We start from the raw sequence: 21,837 nt of genomic DNA, 5'->3' as shown, positions 1-21,837 counted from the left end.
TTTTTTTTTTAGCTTTTTGTAAAAAGAACCCGGTTCTTGCCTTGGGTCACTCAGAGACTCAGTGCTAGAATCTGGCTACGTTGTTGGCAGAAAACAGCCAACTGAGCCCAGCAGCGACCAGTGTCCTTCAGAGAGGGCGTCAGGACTCCACCTGTCCCCTGGAGAGACGGGGTTTCTCCAAATGATATTTCCGACTCATCCTTCTGTGCCTGGGAGGGACAGAAACTTTCATCATCACTCTGCTTGAAGAAAATGTGTGTGTGTGTGTGTGTGTCCGTCCGCACGCGTGCACACGCATGCACAAACACCTTCACCACTGCAGCCTTTGAATTCAGAGATCTGTCGGAGCTTTTAGAAACAAAATACTCAACAAATGAAAAATAATTTTAGCTTGCGAATCAGGAGGGATTTCCTTATCTCTTGCTAATCTGAGAGGAAGGACCTTTCATATCTAAACACGCACACACACACACTCGCAGCTGATTTTGTGCATTAAAAACAATAGAGGAAATATTTTGCTCCAGCCTCTCTGTCCTTGTTCGCAGGAAATGAGGCTCACCACATCCAGGCCATCATCATAAGCACTGCTTTCTTCTTAGTTTTTATACAGCTCTCGAGCTATAATCCAAAGCCTGTTGTTTACATTTGCAGCCTGCAAACAGCCTGCTAGGGAATGGCCCAGAATCCATAAGGAACTGCAGGCTTTGCCAGTGGGAGTCACCTGCTGAATTCCGCGGTCAGACAAGACCCGGGGAAGCTTCTCCATCTGTCTGCAGTGGGAATCGTTGCTGCCGGGGCAGAATGACGGAAGTTCAGAGAAGACTGCGGGCCTCAGGCCGTCAGAGAGGTGAGGGAGGTAGCTCCTTCCCTAGGACGTGATTTGTAGTCATTTGCTGAGAAACTTCCCTTGCTGTGTTGAGCTGCAGCTGTCGGGATAAAAGGTGCTTTCTCAGAGATAAAGAAGGCCACCACCTTCAGCCAAGAGAAAGAGGGAAGAAGAATAGATACAGAGAAGCTAAGGGGAAACTAAGATTCTGTTGCCCGAGAGAAAGAAAGGAAGCAAAGGTCTCCTGGTGCCGGGATTGAAATAGGAAGTAGATGGTGAAAAGCAGACCTTGTGCGGGGACACATGGGCGGAGTTACATGCTGGTGACAAAGAGCCCCACTGTTTCCGCAGCTTCAAACAACACAAGTTCATTTCTCAGGCACGTTGATTGTTCTTCGCAGACCAGCCGGCAGCTCTGTCTCTTGTGAACATACAGGAACTGGGCCCGTGGAGGCTCCATCTTGACTTTGAGGCAAGAAGATAAGAACATGCACGAAGTTTCTATTGAGCACCGGGTCTTCAAGCTCCCACACAAAATAGATGCGGCTGTCACGTGTCACTACCATGGCAACACTGGCTCACAGCTGACTTCCAATCCTAATGACTACCCCAGCAAGCATCACCAAATGAGAGAAGAATGGAGGAAGACACAGGGAGTGGTAACGAGGGTGACACACATCAGAGGGGCGGGGGGGGGGGGGCAGGAGTGGGGGATTGGGTGGGGATCCCTGCATATATCCAGGAGGGTGTAAATCTGGCAGGGACGTAATGTCACCATGTTCCTACATATAAAATCTTGAGGTCAGTACAACCTTGCTCCTAAAGATGCTGAACTGTGATGTGGACATGCGTGCGCATGCACACACGAAGCCATCGATTCTCGTCAGTAAGGTGGTATCAATTTGGGCCCATTCTCCGACACAGGTTGGACAATGTCAGAACTTTTCACAATGTCTTTTGTCTCTTGTTTTCTTTCTCCATCTTTGGGTCTCTCCTTCATCTATTTTTTTCTGGCCTAGCTTCCAGTTTGCATATTTTCTTTTGTGCTCTATCTAATCTGATATTAAACCCATCCAGTGTGGTCTTCATTTCAATGATGATGTTTTTCCACACCAGAATTTCCATTTGGTTCATCTTTTATAATTTTTAACAGAAATTTCCAGTTATCCATCAAAATCCTTCACCCTTTTATTTCTTAAACATGTTTGTCATGGTTATTTTGAAGTTTGGGTCTGCTTTATGATCTGGACCTGCTGTGGGTCTGTTTCTATTGTCTATTTTTGTCTTCATTTTTGGTCATGTTTTATCTTCTCCACGCCTAATTATGTCTTAATGAGTGCCGGATATTGTATATGAACATCTGCAGAGATCATTTGAGGCTTTTGATGCTGTGATATTCTTCCAGAGAGGATGCACTTTTGCTTCTGGCAGTCATCTAGGCTACAAACACTCACAATTCCAGATTGCCTTAATTCAATCAAGGATTTAGATTATTTGAAATTGAGCTTCAGACCCTGACAGGGCTGGTCTGTTGGTTCACACTTATTTCCAAGGCAAATGATAGCCTTGGATATTTTCCTGGGCTTCCCTCCTCTGCTGTTTCTGAAACCCATGGTGTCTCTGTCTCTCTCTGTCTCTCTCTTTTTATTTGAAGTATAATTGACACACAGTTTGAAGTATAGCACACACAGTTCAGGTATACGACATAGTGATTTGACAATTCTATAGGTTATGCTCTGCTCATTACAAGCAAAGCTACCATCTGTCCCCATACCATGCCATTACAATATCATCGACCATATTCTTTATGCTTGTACCTTTTATTCCCATGACTTATTCATTCCATAACTGGAAGCCTGTATCTCCCACTCCTCTTCACCCATTTCATCCAGCCCCCACCCCCACCCCCACCCCCTGCCTCTCTTCCCTCAGGCAACCATCAGCTGCTTCTCTGTATTTCTAGGTCTGATTCTGCTTTTTGTTTGTTTTTCATTTGGTTTGTTTTTTAGATTTCACATATAAATGGCATGATGAAACCCATAGTCTCTTGCTGTGTGGAGAACTCCGCTCAGTTTTTCAGGCCTTAGGCCTCCACGTTCAGAATTTGCGTACGCCTCTGAGGACAAGTTCTCCCAGGCACCAGGCTCACCCCTTGGCCTCCTTTCTTTCTTAGAACTGCAATTCCTTGCTGCTTTCATAGCTCTCTGGTCCCTCCAAACAGATGTTGTTACAGCTACACCAGTCTTCCTAGCTGTTCTTGGGGGGAGAACCACTTCCAGAAGTGGAAAATTCGGGAAGTGACATTAGGACGGAGACCTGAGTGCAGAAGAGCTGGCATTGTCAGGATCTGGGGAAGAGTGCCAAGGCCGGGAGGTATATCAAGAACAATCATTTGCGGTGAGTGAAAAACGTGGCTGTGTTCAAGGAGCAGATAGGCCACTGTGGGTGGGGATCGGTGGACGAGGAGAACGGTATGGCAAGAGGCCAGCCAGGTAGCAGGGCCCAGATCGTGTGGGTGCTGGAGGCCGCGGAAAGCAACGTAGGTCTTCCCCTAAGGAAGATTCAGAGGGATGTGGACACAGTGCTCCATATGTTTGTGGCATCAGCTGCTGCCATCATGGCACTTGTCGTTACCATAGGGTGGTTCATGGAGGGTGTTCAGTTCACAGGAACTTGAAATAAATGACCTGAAGGTCCTACTTGTAGACCTGAAAACTAACAAAAAGTCCTAAGTTTTTGGTTTATCCATAAACCAGGCAGTTTCCCTACATGAGAGCATGTGGCTATGGAGAGCAAATAGGAACAAACTTGGCAATGCCATTCATTGGCACTGGGGCTCTGCTGGGGCTCCAGGAAAATGGCCGGTTGACTGGATGCTTTCCCCCTTCCCTGTTTTCTTTTCCTTCTTCCTCCTTCCTTCTCTCCATTACCGTTGCTTTCAGGCCATCCAGTGAGCCAGTCAAAGTCCCCACAATGTCTAGGCCTTCCAGAAAGCTCAAGCCAAGCCTCCTGTTCCCTGAGCTTTATGACTCCATTTACTTACGGATCGCTGCCTTGGAGGGTAATAAATACGCATTGAATAAATGTGTGACTGAGTGTCTGGGCAAAGTAATTCACAAAAAGGTCTACTATACTTGACTCTCTCCGGAGAGAAATGTGTTTACCTAACTGAATGTATTATCCCTAGGTGACGTCTCAGAGCTAATTTTGAGCAGAATTTCAAAGTAGTTTTCTTTTCTCAGGAAGCGTTCCAGGGACTAGAAGGCCTGATCTCAGCACAAAACCCTGATAATTGAGCTCAAGTCCTCTCTCACCATTTGGAAGTGGCTCAGCACAGTCAAGAAGCTCAAGGAACAGAGGTTACTGCTTCTGGGGACGCGCTTTGGCGTGGGAAGGTAGGTACTAAGACATTCAAAACTGGAGATCACGTCTCCATGAATGCAAGGGACTCACACATCACGTTCCGTTCATAGGAACTTGAAATCAATGATTCAAAGTCCTACTTGTAGATCGAAGACCTTATCCAGGGCCGATCTTCTTCTCTGTGCTTGAGGATCTTAATTTCATACAGTCATATGATTGGTCTGAATCCAGGAATGAATAGCTGCAGGGTTATTCCCCCAAGAGATATCTCTGAAAGAGTGAGAAGAAAAAGGAGAAGGAAAATATCTTTCTCTATATTAACATTTTCTCTAATGGCATCTTCTCATACTGTGTCCTTCAGGCACATGTCACCCGTAGTGAAGATTTTCTGGGCTTGTGACTGTGTCTTGGGCAGGAAATCAATCCGTTCCATTTAAGGGGTACAGCAGGCCTGGTCATGCTCAGCTGGGTGTTTCTTACCTCCTCTCTCTGGCTGATGATGTGCCCTTGATACAGCTGTGTGTGCAATCTACTGTCTTTTCTGGAAGTACTGGTTCATTCACAATCCGGAGCCCTTCGTAGAAGACATGTCCCCTTGTTTTGTTGTGTCCTGTGACACGTTCGATGAGCTGAGCAGCATTCTGATTGTGTCATACCAGGAAGGTGGCTCAATACTGAGCTCTTTGACAAGAGAATTCAGTGGCAGAAATCTTCAAGAACAACAGCTCTGGGACCCAGAAATGGTGCTGTTTTCCTGCCCCATAGCTTCAACTCAGGCAGTTAGGATCACCGATGGCAGTGGAACAGAGGGCCCTCCTGGCAGCATTCTTAAATCTGATTCTAGAATAAATAGAGTCATCGCACAGGAAGTGCCTGCAAACAAACGTCTTGCATCCATGAGGATGAGGCTCTGTTTCCCGCCTGACCTGCCTCATTGGCACGGGGCCCATCCGTCTGAGCAGAGTTAGGTAAGAAGCATCTCATGGGAAAGAAGTGAGCAATGGGAGAAGTGAAGTGATTTACTCGAGATCACAAATCAGTGCTGGATTTTCCTGAGAGAACCTAACTTCCTATTCCCCAAACTCAAGGTATGGAAGCCTGCTGTCAGCCAGGCTGAAGGGTCCAAGGGGCCGAGTATTGATTCATCGATGCACTCAGTGATTTTTGGGGGAAGGGGTACGGGCATTTCTCATAGCTGCCGACAAGCTGATGTGGCCCCACTGTCACAGAACCTTCATTCGAGAGGGAGAGACAGACAATACATAACAGACAAACAGCAGTGTGATCAATACTATGATGGATCCACACAGGCTGAGGCTCGGGAGTTTCTGAGAGCGGTCAGGGAGGCACCTCTGAGGAGGGGGGACATTCAGGGTGCCAAGACCAAAGGGAGAGCTGGAGCCCGCCAAGCCCAGGTGGCAGGACGTGGGGGTGCAAAGTGGGGGAACAGTTTGACATGTTTCCGAAATTATCACGGTCTCACTAGCCTGGCAGTGTGATGAGCAAAGGGCAGAGCAGCAAAAGATGACGAGGGACAAGGGAGCTGCCGGGCTGGGCTGGACTCTCTCATAGGTTAGGGACTTGAACTTTTCTCTGAGCACCAGGGGCAGCTAGCAAAGCTTCCCAAGCAGGAATGGCCACAGTCTGATTGTACTTTTAAAGGATCCGTCTGGATATATATGGAAAACTTAGACTTTGAGGGACCAGAGTGGCAACAGGAACTTACTGCATCACCAGGAGATGATGGGGGCGTGGACCAGGTGGTGGCCATGGGGTGGCGGGAGTGGGCCGAGGCTCGTTATATTTTGGGTGTAGAATTGGCAGGACATACAAATGGTGGGATGTTGGGGTGGGCAGAATGAGAGGACGGAGGAGCCCAGGATGTTACCTAGATTCTTGGCTTCAGCAACTAGCTGAGTTGAGAGAGAGAGCAGAACCCACCCTCAGCAAGGTGCCTCTCTCGTGGCGAGGAAGACAAGGGGAGAAACAGGTTTGCAGGATAGGAAATCAGAGTTCTGCTTTGCACATTCTCTCCAAGTGCAGAGGTAAAGCAAGCTGTCGAATATATACATCTGGTACTGAGAGGCGTTGTTGGGGTTGAAGAGAAGAATTTGCCAGTCACCAAGATGTAGACGGTATTTAAGGAAATTGGAATAAACTAGACTACCAGGGAAGAAAATGTAGCTAGAAAGCAGATGTGAAACTCTTCTGAGTTTAACTGTCTTATGGGGAAGAGAAGCCCACGGGGTGACTATGCAGGTATATTTGTTTGCTGTCGCACCACAACCAACACCACAGATGTGGTGGAAAGGCATCTATGCAATGGGAGAAAATATTTGCAAACCGCAAATCCAGTCAGGGGTTAATGTTCAAAATATACAAGGATTCGTACAACTCAATAGCAAAAAACCCAAACAATCCAATCAAAAAAAGAGCAGAGGAACTGAATAGACATTTTTTCCAAAGAAAACATACTACAAATGGCCAACAGGTCTGGGCAAAGATGTTCAACATTAGTAATCACCAGGGAAACATAGATCAAAACCGCAATGAGGTGATCGTCTTATACCTGTGGGCCTGATTGTCATAAAAAGACAGGAGGTAGGGGCGCCTGGGTGGCTCAGTTGGTTAGGTGTCCGACTCTCGATTTTGGCTCAGGTCGTGATCTCGGAGTCACGAGATCAAGCCCCCTGTCGGGCTTTACACTGGGCATGGAGTCTGCTTGAGATTCTCTCTCTCTCTCTCTCTCTCTCAAAAGAAAGAAAGAAAAAAGAAAAACAAAAGACAGGCGATAATGTGTTGGCGAGGGTGCGGACTAAAGGGAACCCTGTGCACTGTTGGGTGGGAATGTGAATTGGTGCAGCCATTGTGGAAAACAGTATGGAGGATCCTCAAAAAATTAAAAATAGAACGTCCCTAGGATCCAGCCCTGGGACAAGCCGTCTGCAGATGTGACTGTGCCAGGTGGAGGGAGCCTGCAGGACAGAGGCTCTGAGGTTTGAGGAACAGTAAGAAGGCCAGTAGAAACAAGAAGAGTTAGAAAGAGGGGGAGAACATCAAAAACTAATGATGTAATGTATGGTGATTAACATAACAATAAAAAATTAAAAAAAAAAGAAAGAGGGAGAGAGCAAGGAGATAAGATCAAAAAGAGAGGTGGCCCAGACCGTACAGGACCCAGGAGGCCATGATAAGGATTTACCCAGGGTGCAATGTGAATCCCATGGGGGTTTTGAGCAGTAAAATAACGACTTTTGATTTTTAAATGAAATTTTGAAATAATTTCAGATTAATAGAGGAGTTGTGAGGGCAGTAGGGAGAATTCCCGTATACTCTCTGCTGGTGTCCAGGCCAGCCTTCCCCTCCCGTTGGGGTAATTAGGAGGCACACAGGCGATGCCGTGGGATTGGGACACGGTGACCCAAGGGATAGTTTGGTGGAGGACCCCACTATGTACAGGTCAGGATTTGTAGGTAGAGAACCAAACTACCTGTCTCCCACTGATTTTCAGTTTGCCCAAATTTCCAACAGGAAGGGGCACATCCCTCAGCAGCATCTACCCCACCTGCTGTACTCAGGGACTTTGTTGCCAGGACTCTCTTCCTACAGCCCCAAGATGCCAAGGTTTCAGAAAAGGAAAAGTTTCTTATCATGAATCGTCAGGATTCTCTGGTTCATGGCCCTTTGTAAGAGGTGTTATTCTGCTGTGCACTTTTTCTCTTCTGTGTCCAGTGCCTCCCTGAGATGCTGAATACCCTTCCTTCCTTCCTTCCTTCCTTCCTTCCTTCCTTCCTTCCATCCATCCATCCTTCCTTCCCTCCCTCCTTCCTTCCTTCCTGGGATTCACACACTCAGTGGGATTCTCTCTGCCATCTGCCACTGTGGGTGAGCAGGAGCGAGTGCCCAGCCACTCAGTTGTGAGCCTAGCTGCCTCACCTTGCTGGCCAACAGGGCCCACCACGGCACACTGGTGGGGAGAGGTCACGCTGATGGTCACAGTGACGATAGAAAGAATTTCATTTTCTGATATCATCCCCCATCTCACTGCTAAGATCAGTGGCCTAGTTTGCTTTCCTGGCTTTTGTCAATCACAAACATTTAGGGCTCTCTCCTCCCTCTTTCTGGTAGAAGAGGGGGAGGCCATGAAAGCTGGGAGAAGGACACCCTGTGTGCCACAAATGTAAAAACATGGGCTAAGGGAGGCTAAGGGAGCTGCAAGACGTTTGAAAGTCTCTGAGCAAAGGTTTCAGGAAGCTGGTGGGAGGGAGCTAGGGGGTGTCTGGGGAGAGAGAAGGGGCCGAGAACCATGCCAGAATCCTGGCACCAGCGGAGAAGGGGCCACTCAGGAAGGGACAGCTGAGGAACTCCAAAGGACAGGGATGTCTAACACTCCACTCTAAATTATCTGCTGACCTGGCTTACAATGTAAACCCTTGCCCTAACCCCCAGAATCCTCCGCGAAATCTACCATGTCAATGTGTCAGTGGTGTTGGTTGCAAACCAAGGAAAGGCGGTGCTTTTGCTCTCTGCTTCCTCTGTAAAGTTCTCCACCTTCAATTTTCCTGGTCCCGAGGAAGAGAAGGAAGGTGGGTGCCTTGATATGTATCATGCCCTCCATTCTCTCACTCCCATGGAAATTCATCCCATATTAATTTTAAGAGCTTTACGCTTATAGAAGGAAAGCATTGCAGTTCAGGTTGTCATTATTTTTTATATTACTTGGTAAGGGAAGAGTTAAAGCTTTCTCAGTGAGTATAAAATCAGCAAGTTTTTTGTTCTCAGAGTAGGATCTACTGAAGAGCCCCAGGAAGGGAGAAGGGCTTTGACGTTAGTGATGATTTTCTGTCGTGAAAAAGCCAGTCAGATGGGAGAAGTGTGGGGGAGGAGGCAGCCCCTTGGTTCAAAAGAATGAAAGTGAGAAAGGGATTTTGAGCTGAGTTTAATGATGCTGCTGCAAAAGTTGGCTTTACGTCTAGGCTAACCTGACATTTTAAGAAAAAATATATGAGACGAGATTCAGCAGCACAGTAGGTGTAGGTGGTACTAGCTTCAGTGGGGGCCCTGCTACTAGGGAGATCAAAGACAGACTGCAGAAAACTGGGATGTTTGGTGGTCAGTGACCAGTAAAAACTAAGAGAGGAGAAAACCACAAAAGCGAATCTGATTGTAAATTCTGTGTGGAGTGCATCAATGCTTAAAATGTCACTGGGGAGGGGTGTGGGCCCCTGTGGTTGTGATAAATTAGTAAGTTAGGAAGGTTTGCACACACTTTGCATCACAGCTCAAGCACCTAAACTCCTAGAACTTTCTCTAGACCATATTGGATTAGAGAGAAAAGTGCTAGTGGGATTATTTTGAAACTTTGGAGCTCAGATGAGATGAAGGTGCCCTCCTGATGTGTATGCCCCCAGTGGCTCAGCAGAAAAGCCTTACTTACCTACCCTGGGGTGCCGGGGTGGCACAGTCGGTTAAGCATCCGTCTGACTCTTGATTTCTGATTTTCAGTCTGCTTTTGTATTGAAATGCAACACTGCCCCAGAGCATATAGTTCTTTCCAAAGCTAGGGCACAGAGACCTCTCAAGGAGGCTCCTGACTTAGTGTTCAGTACCCTGTTATCTCCGATCTCTTGCAGGTAAGAACACTCCACTCTGTTCCCGCACTCGGTCTCAAAGACCTTTCTGCAGACCCTAGATATGTTCATTGCAAGCCCAGTCTCCGTCCTCCACCCAGTTTACTCCCCTGAAAGAACAGACTCCCAAACAGATTAACTATTGTCTGGCCACAGAGGCACAACCTAGAGCCCTTGTGGGGGTTACTGGTGTCAACCAAGAAAGATGTGAGCTAGGAAGTGACAGAAAAGTGTGGGTTATGGAAAGACTAAAAGACATAGCAATGGTATACTGGCCTGTGGGTCCTTGAAGGTGTGGAAAACAAGCCAGCATGGATAGCGATTGCTTAGGATGGATGGATGGATGGATGGATGGATGGATGGATGGATGGGAATGATGGCAGGAAGCTCATAAGGATCATAATAATCATAATTACAGCACTCACCACGTGTGGACTTTTAATTATTACTCTGCACTATGCTAAGCGCTTTACAAGCATGTTCTCAGTTCATCATCAAAACTTCCCTTTTACAGAAGGGAAAACTAAGACTCAGCAAGACTGGGTAATTTAGTCAAGGTCCCCCAGTTAATAAGGCAGAACCAGGCTTGCCACTTAGGTCTGTGTAATTCCATAGACTATGCTTCTTGGCTCAGGATAAAGAAGACTGCTTTCCTGTGAAAGCTATTGATCTGTTGAGAACATATAACTGACCAATCCAGAGCTTATTGTCTTGATGGACTCTAAGAACCTAGGAAGACCTGTAATGATGTGATACGGACACAGTTCATCCACTATCCCCACCGAAGCTCTGAACTTACTGCTTTTACATCCTCAGAGTTCAAGCTCCTGTGGGCAAACCATCAAATATCCCAAATCACCGAGGAAAGAAGAAACCCATGCCTACAGAGCTTCTGGAAAATGCTGTTGGCTCTGCAAGCATCCCTTTCCCTATCAGTAAGAGAGTATGAAAATCCTCTTATGGAAGAATAAAATAATACTGCTAAGACTAATGCTAATAGAGAAATACATTTATTGGGACATTACTAGTGTCCTATGGCTGAGGTTCTGGAATATTCCAGAACATTCTGTCGTTTTGTCTCTAACTCTGCCTCTGACCTGTTCCTGTAAAAGATCATGTGTTAGAGCTGAGCTTTGAGCTCCTATTTTAGCTTTAGTTGTTAGAAAATGCTTCTATTAAGGAGTAATGGGAGGAGTGAGGCTTTAAAAATGGAAATCAAGGGGTGCCAGGGTGGCTCAGTTGGTTAGGCATCCGACTCTTGATTTCTGCTCAGGTCATGATCTCAGGGTCATGAGATCAAGCCCCACTTCGGGCTCTTTGCTGGGCATGGAGCCTGCTTAAAATTCTCTCTCTTCAATGGGCAGAAGACACGAACAGACATTTCTGCAAAGAAGACATCCAAATGGCCAATAGACACATGAAAAGGTGCTCAACATTGCTCGGCATCAGGGAAATCCAAATCAAAATCCCAGTGAGATACCACCTCACACCAGTCAGAAGGGCTAAAATTAACAAGTCAGGAAATGACAGATGTTGGTGAGGATGTGGAGAAAGGGGAACCCTCCTACACTGTTGGTGGGAATGCAAGCTGGTGCAGCCACTCTGGAAAACAGTATGGAGGTTCCTCAAACAGTTGAAAATAAAGCTACTCTATGATCAGCAATTGCACTACTGGGTATTTACCCCAAAGATACAATTGTAGTGATCCAAAGGGGTACATGCACCCCAGTGTTTATAGCAGCAATGTCCACAACAGCCAAACTGTGGAAAGAGCCTAGATGTCCATCAACAGATGAATAGATAAAGAAGATGTGGAATAGATATACAATGGAATATTGTGCAGCCATCAAAAAATGAAATCTTGCCATTTGCAACAACGTGGATGGAACTAGAGGGTATTATGCTAAGCGAAATAAGTCAATCAGAGAAAGACAAGTATCATATAATCTCACTTATATAAGGAATTTGAGAAACAAGACAGAAGTTCATAGGGGAATGGAGGGAAAAATGAAACAAGACGAAACCAGAGAGGGAGACAAACCATAAGAGACTCTTAATCTTAGGAAACAAACTGAGAGTTGCTGGAGTGGTGGGGTGTGGGAGGGATGGGTGGCTGGGTGATGGACACTGGGGAGGGTATGTGCTATGGTGAGCGCTGTGAATTGTGTAAGACTGATGAATCACAGACCTGTACCCCTGAAACAAATAATACATTATATGTTAATAAAAAAAATTAAGAAAATAAAACACAACGTTTATGTGAATTAAAGTGCACGCATAAAAGACAAAAAAAAGAAAAAGATTCTCTCTTTTCCTCTCCCTCTGCTCCTACCACCCGCACTCTAAAAAAAAAAAAAAAAGATATTAAAAATGGAAATCAAGACATTTCAGTCTCTTGCTCAAAGGCCTCCAGAAGTCCCCCCAAGACCTACAAGGCCCCACATGGTCCTGTTGGCCCCCGCATCCACTCTGACTTGATTGCTTCCTCACTCCATCCTTTGACCCCCACTCTGGCTTCCTTGCTGTTCCTCAGAAACCCCAGGGGTGCTCCTGTGTTTGCACTTGTCTTTTTCTACCTAGAAGCATTTGCCTTCAGGTACCTACATGGTGCCCCTTCTTTCTTCCTGTGGGTCTGTGTGTGCTCCAAGGTCACCTTGTAAGAGGAGCTCTCTCTGACCACCCCATATGAAACTGACCATCCAAGCTCTGTCTCCCTTCTTTGCTCTATATTTCTTCAGAGCACGCCTCTCTTCTGGGCCTAGAACAGAGCCTGGCACGCTGTGCTCAATAAAATCTTGTTGACTAAATAAATGAATGAATGAATAATTAACATATTCACTCTTAATGCTAAACTGGATCCAGGTTGTGCTTATGTTTTCTTCGGAGAAATACCAGTGTGTAATCATCCTACCATAGAAAACAGAGAAATGAAGCAATTACTGATTTTCCACTCCCAGGGACAACTTTTACTTAAATGACCTAGAAAATTGAGATCAAACTATATTTTGACCCAAATAGAAGAAGAACTGCTTCAAATTACTTCCTCATTTTATCAGTGATGGCCACGCCCTAGTTTGCTAAGATAAATTAGATTTTCACCCAATGCAGTCCTGGATCACTGGCCTAACTAATGATAAGCAAATTAAGTTTCCACTTTATTTCTTTTTAAAATGAGTCCAACTTAACCAATTTTTAGATTTGACCATGATTTACATTTATAGTTCTTCAGGTACTCCAAACAGACAACGGTTTATGTGCACCAGATTCTTTCAACAGAGAGCTTTTGTTTTAGGGCTGAAATAATCCTATTCATACACTCTACACTTGGTCTAAATATCAAAAGAGCTCCCAGTCATTGCTTATTTGTTGTACATGTGACGCAAGGTCTGCCTCTTCCCTAATTTGAAGGTATTTTTCTCAATTGTAGTTAAAAAGAAGAGGTTTGTCTCGTCCCACCTGAGTCACCTCCTTAGTGGCTATTTTTTAAAAAAAGATTTTATTTATTTATTTGAGAGAGAGAGCGAGCGAGCGAGAGCGAGAGCACATGAGCAGGGGGAGGGGCAGAGGGAGAGAGAATCCTGAGCTGACTGCACTGAGCGCGGGGACTGACGTGAGGCTTGGTCTCAGGACCCTGAAATTAGGACCTGAGGTGAAACGAAGAGTCAGATACTCAACGGACCGAGCCACCCAGGCACCCCCTTAGTGGCTATTTCTTTCCACTTCATGCTCTGTTCCTTTAATTCAAGATAAAAATAAAATATGAAATATTTTTAAAAAATGAACTGGAGGGATATTTGATGTTCACGGATAGGAAGACAGTATTGTTAGGATGTCACTTCTTCTCCCTTGATTTCATGCAATTTAATCAAAATCTCAGCAAATTCTTTTGCGGATATTGACAAATTGATTCTACCATTTATGTGAAAAGGCAAAAGACCCAGAACAACCAACACACTCCTGAAAATGGAGACAAAACAGAAGGCTGACTTCTGGACATCAAGATATACTATAAAGCCACAGTAATTCAGATAGTGTGGTACTGGTGAAGGAATAGACCATTCGATTAGTGGAACAGAAGAGAGAGCCCAGAAACAGACCCACACAAATGTAGTCAACTTATCTTTGACATAGGAGCAAGGGCAAACAATGGAGAAAAGATATTCTTTTCAATAAGCAGTGCTGACAAATGCATGACCATATGCCGAAATACACACACACACAGACACACACCAAAGAACAAAAGTCTAGACACAGACCGTACAACTTCCATACACATTAACTCAGAATACATCTTGGACCTAAATACAAAATGCAAAACTAACGAAGTTCAAGAAGAAAACACAGGAAACAAAATCTAGTGACCTTGGGTTTGGTGATGAGTTTTTGGATACACAAAAACATGATGCACAGAAGAAAAAAGTTGATAAGCTGGACTTTATTCAAATTTAAAAGAATTTTCTGTAAAAGCTACTGCTAAGGGAATGAAAAGAGAAGACCCAGGGTGGGAGAAAATACTTGCAAAAATGACTAGTATCCAAAATATACAGAGAAATCTTAAAACTCAATAATAAGAAAACAAAGAACCCAACTGAAAAAAACTGGGCAAAATATCTGGACACCTCACCAAAGAAGATCCACAGATGGCAAATAAGCATATGAAAAGCTGCTCAACATTATTCGTCATTATGGAATTGCAAATTAAAACAAGATACTATCACACACTTACTAAAGTGGCCAAATTCCAAAAAGCTGACAATACCAAATACTGAAGTCTTTCTTAATGTGTATTTAGAATATATTGTTTCTGAGAATAATTGTATTCTATCCTTGCAAGAGATGAGAGAGAGGATATTTGCACCACAAAAAATAACCAGTAAGATTACTCAAGGGTAAGAGAGAATTCCTACATATCAATAGGAAAAAGAAAACAACCCAATATAGAAAAATGAGCAAAAAACATAAAAAATGTATTTTATCTAAGACAAAGCACATATGGCCGATAAACACATAAAAAGATGGTAAAAGCCTCGGGGGATTTTACAGCATGTGCATAAGTAGACCCTATTTTATACCCATGTGATTACAAAAGTTAAGTCTGACAATGCTAAATATAGTGATAAAAGGGTGATTGGGATCTCCTCTATCTTGCCAGTAGGAAAATAATGTAGCGACCATTTTGTAAAATAATTTGGCATTATCATGTCTCTTGCAATACCTACATATTTGCAATTCCACTACGAGGTAAATACCCAAGAGAATCTATAGCACTTGTGCATTAAGACATGTGCAAGACTTTTCATGAAGACATTGAAAACAGCCCGATGTCCTTTGACAAGAAAATAGATAAATTGTGGCATATCCACACAATGGACTACCACACCACAGTGAAAATAGATTAGCGCCAGCCACATGAGACAACTTGGATGAATCTTCACGGCACTTAAGCTGCTACATGTCTGGAGGATGTTGTTTATCGAGGGGACATGCTTCTGGAAAAGATACAAAGTGCACTTGCTGATATTGCACAGTCATAATTGCAGACAAGGAGTGGTACCCATAGCCAGTCTCTTCCAGACTCATAGTACTGGTATATACCATGTGGCTGAGAAAACTATTTCAGTGCCATTAAGAATTCTGCATCAAATTTAGATGTAAGCCTTACCAACAGTTACAGAAACATTAAGCACTGTGACACATGTTACCTTTTTAGCTATTTTTTAATAGTCTTCTATTTTCACTCTTGATAAGTAAGCCTCTAAAATTGCAATTGAACCAGCTTTAAACCATCATTATGCCATCATTTTTTATTATTGAAATGAAATTATTGAGGCAGATGTTGCATTAATGGTTATAATATAATTAAACAGATGTACTTTAAAATTCAAAAAAAAATATATGGGGTAAAACACACACAAAGAGGAAAAAGGATAAGAACGATAAACACAAAATCCAAGGTGTTAACTTGCTGCAGGAAGCAGGCGGGGAAGTAGATGAGCACATAGGTGGGTGCATGTCATTGGGAAATTTTTAAGTCTCGGGTGAGGTTGGCTTAGCTGTGTTTGTTATGTAATAAAAATAAATCATGAAAGGAAGAGGGGTTATGTAAGGACCAGTGATGATTATGCGTCATGAGCCACGGATTGCACTTGGTAAAGTTCCATGCACTTAAGGTGAAAAACTAGGGGCGCCTGCATGGCTCGGCTGGTTAAGTGCCAGGCTCTTGATCTTGGCTCAGGCCTTGATCTCAGGGCTGTGAGTTCAAGCCCTGAGTTGGGCTCCACACTGGGTGTGGAGCCCAATTAGAAACCAACAAACAAACAAAACCTAAACAAAAGGCTAAGTTGATAACTTTTATGGTAATAAGGCAAACTACCCAGCCTAATCATGGGAGTAAGAGCCGCATTTGGGGAAAGCCCGATAGAGGGTAGGCGGCAGTATGCCGGGGGGAGGTCTATCTCCTCCTCCTGGTTTCTCCTCAAGCCCCAGAATCCCCATATTTACCCCGCACCCAGGGCCGTGCCCACACCGCCCTGTTCTCTGTCCTAGCCTCCCTGTGTTCGGGGGGTGGGGGCAGACCTGCCAGCCCACTGCCAGTCCCCAGTGCCCACCGTTCCCCTCGCCACATAGTTTTCATATTTTATTTCCACTCCTAAATTCATATATGGTTTTGCTTTTGCCTCAGAGATGTACTCATTACTGTAATTTTAAGAGTGAACCACAATAAAGCAGAGCGGAAGCAGAGGACGAGGAATCAGGCCTGCCCACCGCGATGTGCTCAGTCTGACCACTGCATCACCCCCAGGCGCGTCCCCCTTGTCCCTTTCAGAGAATAACTGGTTTTCGTAGCAAATCGCACAAAACAAGCAATCTGGAGATTGGCGGTTCCAGAAGGTGTCGATGCACTGTTCAACCAAGTCGGGACCCTGGCTCAGCACCCGAGCTGCTTTTGGCTTTCCCTTGCTGGGTGCCAGAGAGCAGCTGTCGTGCCCCGCGCCAGTGGCACCAAGCACCAGCACTCATGTGGCAACACCAAGCAGGGAGAAAGGGGAGGGTTTCTCCTCACGTGGCTTTCTCCTTATGTCAGGGAGGGCTGTCTTTCCCGCAGGGCCAGCCACCCGTCACTGCTCTGCTTTCCTGCAGGGGTCATGAGTCTGCATCAGATCACATGCTTACTGCAAAGCAGCAAAGAAGGCATGGGATTTCCACGACCCCTGGAGATCAGTCATGACCTGTGCCTGTGCACCAGCCACAGAGCTACCTGCCACCTGAGCACAACGGGCTCAGCGAGTAAGGACCGAGTAGGAAGGTAAACAAGGGCGTCTGCCACCCCACTGGTCTCTCGTGTACCTCATAGTCGGTACTGCAGGGTAACACCAATGCTCTACCTTGCGTAACACTTCACAGTTTGCAAAGTGTTCATGTGCATTGTTTCAGTGATTCTCACCAGGAGCAGGAGAAACAGGAGAGCTGTTATTTCCTCTCTTTCACAGAGAAGGGGACCGAGGATTGTAGGTGGTTAAGTGATTCACCCATGATCTTGCAGCTTCTAGAAATAGAACAAGGGCTTCCACCACTAGCGTCCGGAGTCTTCTACTGTCCCCTCAACGGGCACGTGGCAGGGTAACTGGCAAGGCCTGCACGTGGCTCGACTGTAAGTTCTGTGTGAATTTCCTCTAGGAGCCGATGCCCCATGTGCTCCCAGCAGATGTAGCGCACTGGGTGCTGTCTGGGCACGGGGCAACTGCAGAGAAGGAGTGGGTGGGGAAACAAAATTTTTACACAGACACATCTTGTGCAAAGTAAGCGATGCTGGAGCAGAGGAAGAGGTCCCACAACCGAGGAGCAGATGTGTGAAGGCTGCCTTCAACCCACGTGGTAGCCAAGAGCTCCAAGAGGCGTCCCTGCACTCCAACTTGCTGTCAGCGTCAGCTCCTAGATGGGATCCAGCTCCTAGCCTCCTCTTAGTGATTTAAACCAAAGATAGAGGTGATGGCTTTCAGGAAGTGCTTGGGAACGTGCACAGAGGACAAGAAAAGCATCTGGTTACTCTTTAAAACCGAGGACGGAAAGCAGCGAGATCTCCCAGGGTTCTGGCTCTGCCCCTAGGAGGCAGCTGGAAGTTTCTCTGAAAAAGCACGCTTAGCCATGGCGAGAGACTATCTCTGCTGGAAGAGTAATTTGGAAATACATATCAAGAAGTATAAGAGGGCGCCTGGGTGGCTCAGTCGTTAAGCGTCTGCCTTCGGCTCAGGTCGTGGTCCCAGGGTCCTGGGATCGAGCCCCGCATCGGGCTCCCTGCTCCGCGGGAAGCCTGCTTCTCCCTCTCCTACTCCCCCTGCTTGTGTTCCCTCTCTCGCTGTCTCTCTCTCTCTCTCTCTGTCTGTCAAATAATTAAATAAAATCTTTAAAAAAAAGAAGTATAAGAACGTTAAGGCCACTTAAGCCACGGACAACCCACATGAGACCTTCATATTTAGGAAATAAGTGAAGGGGAGGGAAAAAGCCATAGATACGATGATGGCTGGTATTTTGTTATACATATATTTTTATACATAGGGGAGTGGAAAGTTGGAAGCAACTTGACGGCAGGAAATAACCATATGATCTACTCAATGGAACCCAGGTAGCCTTTAAAAAGTACAATTGTAAAGACTAGATTTATTCAAAAAATGGGTACTGGATGCCTCCAGAATGCCAGACGCTGAAACAGTGAGCCAAGCCCGCTGAGTTCCTGCTGGTGCTAGTTTGTACTCTGGTGTGCATGGCCCGGACGGACAGATACAGTAGGGAAAGAATGAAGGTTCAGAATTCAGGGAAAAATGCGGAAAAGGCTGACTGTAAATACAATCCCTTTCTGCGCAATGCATGTACCAATCCCATAAACAAGGACCGGAAGGCAACAAGGAAAAATACACAGCTGATGGGATGATGTGATGATGAACAAGTTCTTTCCTTTATTGTGCCCATGCTTTTAATGCAGTGTTGCAAAAAAAAAAAAACTTAACAGGGACAAAAATGATCTGCTATTTTTAGCAATTACTCCCAAAAGAAGTGTGTTTATCCAATTGTGTAGAAGTCAAAGGCAAACTATAATAAAAACATTTGAGGGAGGAAGGAAGGAAGGAAAGGAGGGCAGGAGGAATAAGGAGGAACAGGGCAGAGGAGAGGGAGGGAGAAGAACAGGTGGAGTGTTTGTGTTTGTTTTCGGCCTTAGGAAGACCCCCTTTTGTTCATGCTTGTCTCTCGAGGTCCCAGGCCCATGACAATGAGGTGAAAGATCTAAGATGTCCTTCTGACTTAAATTCTAATTTGTTTGGGCAAATAAGAACCTTTATACTGTCCCCCCTGGAGTGGACTAGTGAAATCCAATAAAGGTACATTCTCTGAACAATGGCAAAACCAGCAAGTATTTGGTGACTACCTGTAGTCAAATTTGGTCACTACCTTGAAGTTGCAAGTCTGATTCTAAATATTGGAATCTGGGCTTTCTTGAATGTCGGTTGCCTATGTCCCAGCCACCCAGCCCTCTAGACACAGAGGACTTCGGGTAGACTTTGCTGTTGGTATTGGATGACTGTGATGTGTATTTTTTCCCCAATATCTTTTCTTTTTCTTGATTTCTAGACCCAACAGGCATGTGTTCCAGGTTTCAGGCATTTGGGGTCATGAAGGAATCCAGAGCACTTTGCGTACAGAAGCCCTTTTTGGCTGCTCAGTTTCTCCCATCTGCTCCTTGTGTTCTGGCTACCTAGAATCCCACCTGCTGCTCCACTTGCTAAGTCATTTGTCTTCGGGTCCTGCCCTGAGCTCCTCCATGCCATTGCCCTGCACTGGAGAACAGATGCTGGTTCAGAGCAGGCTGCATTTCCGTGAGCTGCAAGATGGTCCTCGCAGGTGTCTGGTGCATGAATTTTCAGCTTGCCAAGTGCTTCGAGACAGCTAAAAATATATGTGTGCGTGCGTAGATGCGATTCTTCTTTGTGATTATGAGCAGCGAGGAAAAAGGGACAAGGGCATATATGCTGTGGATGGTTCCTGCGCCTTACCATCATCAAATAACATTTAGTAAGCTTCTTCTGATGGCTGATGTTAAGGGCAACCACTGTCATTGCTGGATAAATGCTGTCATCCACTAACATCCCAGTTGACACACTGCGGCAAGAATCATCACGAGAAAGAAAGGAAAGGAATGTTCTACTAGATTTACCAAATCAATGACAAATGAACAAGCATCTGCTTTTGCAACTGGAAGACCACTACAGAACAGGCTGAGCAGATTTCCCACAGGATAGGCTAAGGAGCAGATTTTTCTAGGCATTGCGTTTCTACTGCTTACGCTTTCCACTTCCTAAAGAGCATTGGAGGTTATTTCACAAAGGTGAGTGGTATTTTGGGGGGGAACAGATGGCAGTAAAGAAGACAGAGATCCTTAGTTATAGAACTGGCTCTTCCAACCCAAAGAATTTCCTTGGGAAAATTAATTTAGCCCAAATGTGGAAAATTTGGATTTGTGTCGTCTAGAAATTGAGAGGGCCGGACCACTTGGCACCTAGCCTGTTTTAACAATGCCGTGCCATACCAATTTATGGAATTCCAGAGAGCCTTTTGGTCTGACACTGGCTTTCAGGCTGGAATATTCATGCCTGGTGTGCTCTATTCTGTGGTGAAAAGTCATACTATAAGACTGTGTTGAGCATTATTTGCCAGAAAGGGCTCTCTGGCTTTGTTCTTACGAGAAGTCAAGAGCAGTGAATTGTATTCTGTGGTCCCAGCACTAAGCTTTCTCAGACTTTGATCATGGAGAGGACTCTGGATCTCACTTGCACTCGTACTCTTTCTAGAGAACTGTTCCTTCAGGATTACTGCAGATCTCATAATATTCAATAGCCTTATAGTAGTTATCATCCCTATGGGAACCTGTTATACCATCACACCCCTTTTTGTCCATGAAGCTCTCCTATCCTGTGGCTTTCTGAGGCTTTTCCCCTCCTATTATGCTACTTATTCTGGGCCACTCTTTTGCTGTCTCTATGGGTCCCTTTGTGATCTCCTATCTCCAGAAGCAGACATATCTCAGACTTGTACCCTTGGCCACCTTCTCTCCTTTCTCTGTTGTCTCTGTAGGTGAGATTAGCCACGCCTACAACTTCAGCTGTTACTTTGTGTATCTCCTTTCCACAACCCATCTGTACCTCTGAGTGCTTTATGGAATTCTCAACTTCTAGCCACTTGCTAACCATTTCACCCCGATGTCCTGCCAAAGTGTTGAAGTCAACATATTGAAAACGGACCTCATCAAGGTCCCCAAATCAATCTTGCTTCCATGCCAGTATTGCCCAGGTTATTAAGTTTCCAAATTCGAGAGGCATTTATCAGTTACCCTTGATGCCTCCCTTCCCCTTAGGCCCCCATCCAGTTGAGCCTCTACGGTGTCTTGGCAAGCCTCTCAACTTCTGGACCTTCTACATACCCACTTAGCTGTATACCTTCAGCCATCATCCTTTTTTTCTCATGCCCCTAAATGGAAAGCTTTATTCTTCCTGTGTGGCTGGTTTCTGTAAAGCTGCTCTAGATTCTATCCCATCAGCTTCTTCAGGGACCCCTCTCCATCCCTTCCTCCATCTGTTTTCTTCTCTCCTCTGTCTTCAAACTTTGCCTTTTATCAGTATTGTAGCATCCTTCAAGTTTATGAAAAAGTAGTTGTCTATACTCTCTCTCTATCAGCGTCTTCCTCCCATTAATTTTTTTCTTAATTGAAATATAATTCACATACCATAAAATTCGCCTGTTGAAAGTGTGCAATTCAGTGATTTTTAGTACATTCACAAGGTTGTGCCACCATCATCCCTGTCTAATTCCAAAACATTTTCATCAACCCAAAAAGAAACCAGGAACCCTCCAGTTGTCACTCCCTTCTTTCTTTTCCCCAGCTCCTGGTAAACACTCAGCTGCTTTCTGTCTCTATCAATTTGCCTATTCTAGACATTTCATATAAATGTGTTGATACAATCTGTGGTC

The 21,837-nt window shown here is 45.2% G+C and overlaps 1 long non-coding RNA gene across 2 annotated transcripts; it reads left to right on the top strand.

The window, feature by feature from the left end:
- The first annotated feature begins 578 nt into the window (after positions 1-578).
- LOC112807893 (uncharacterized) lies at positions 579-11,889 on the top strand. 2 transcript variants are annotated; one of them, XR_012374302.1, is made up of 5 exons: positions 579-1,485; positions 3,048-3,223; positions 4,069-4,221; positions 8,639-8,775; positions 9,823-11,889. It is a non-coding gene; the product is annotated as an uncharacterized lncRNA (long non-coding RNA). The 2 variants fall into 2 exon arrangements; XR_003204187.2 differs by lacking the exon at positions 579-1,485 and having other exon boundaries at positions 1,505-3,223.
- Positions 11,890-21,837: the final 9,948 nt, after the last annotated feature.

This window comes from Callorhinus ursinus, unplaced genomic scaffold (genome assembly GCF_003265705.2).
Source record: "Callorhinus ursinus isolate GAN/ISIS: 27379988/994484 unplaced genomic scaffold, GSC_fseal_2.0 scaffold32, whole genome shotgun sequence".
Taxonomy (NCBI): Eukaryota; Metazoa; Chordata; class Mammalia; order Carnivora; family Otariidae; genus Callorhinus; species Callorhinus ursinus.
The sequence above is the reverse complement of the archived record's forward strand: the minus strand, read 5'-3'. Positions and strand labels throughout refer to the sequence as shown.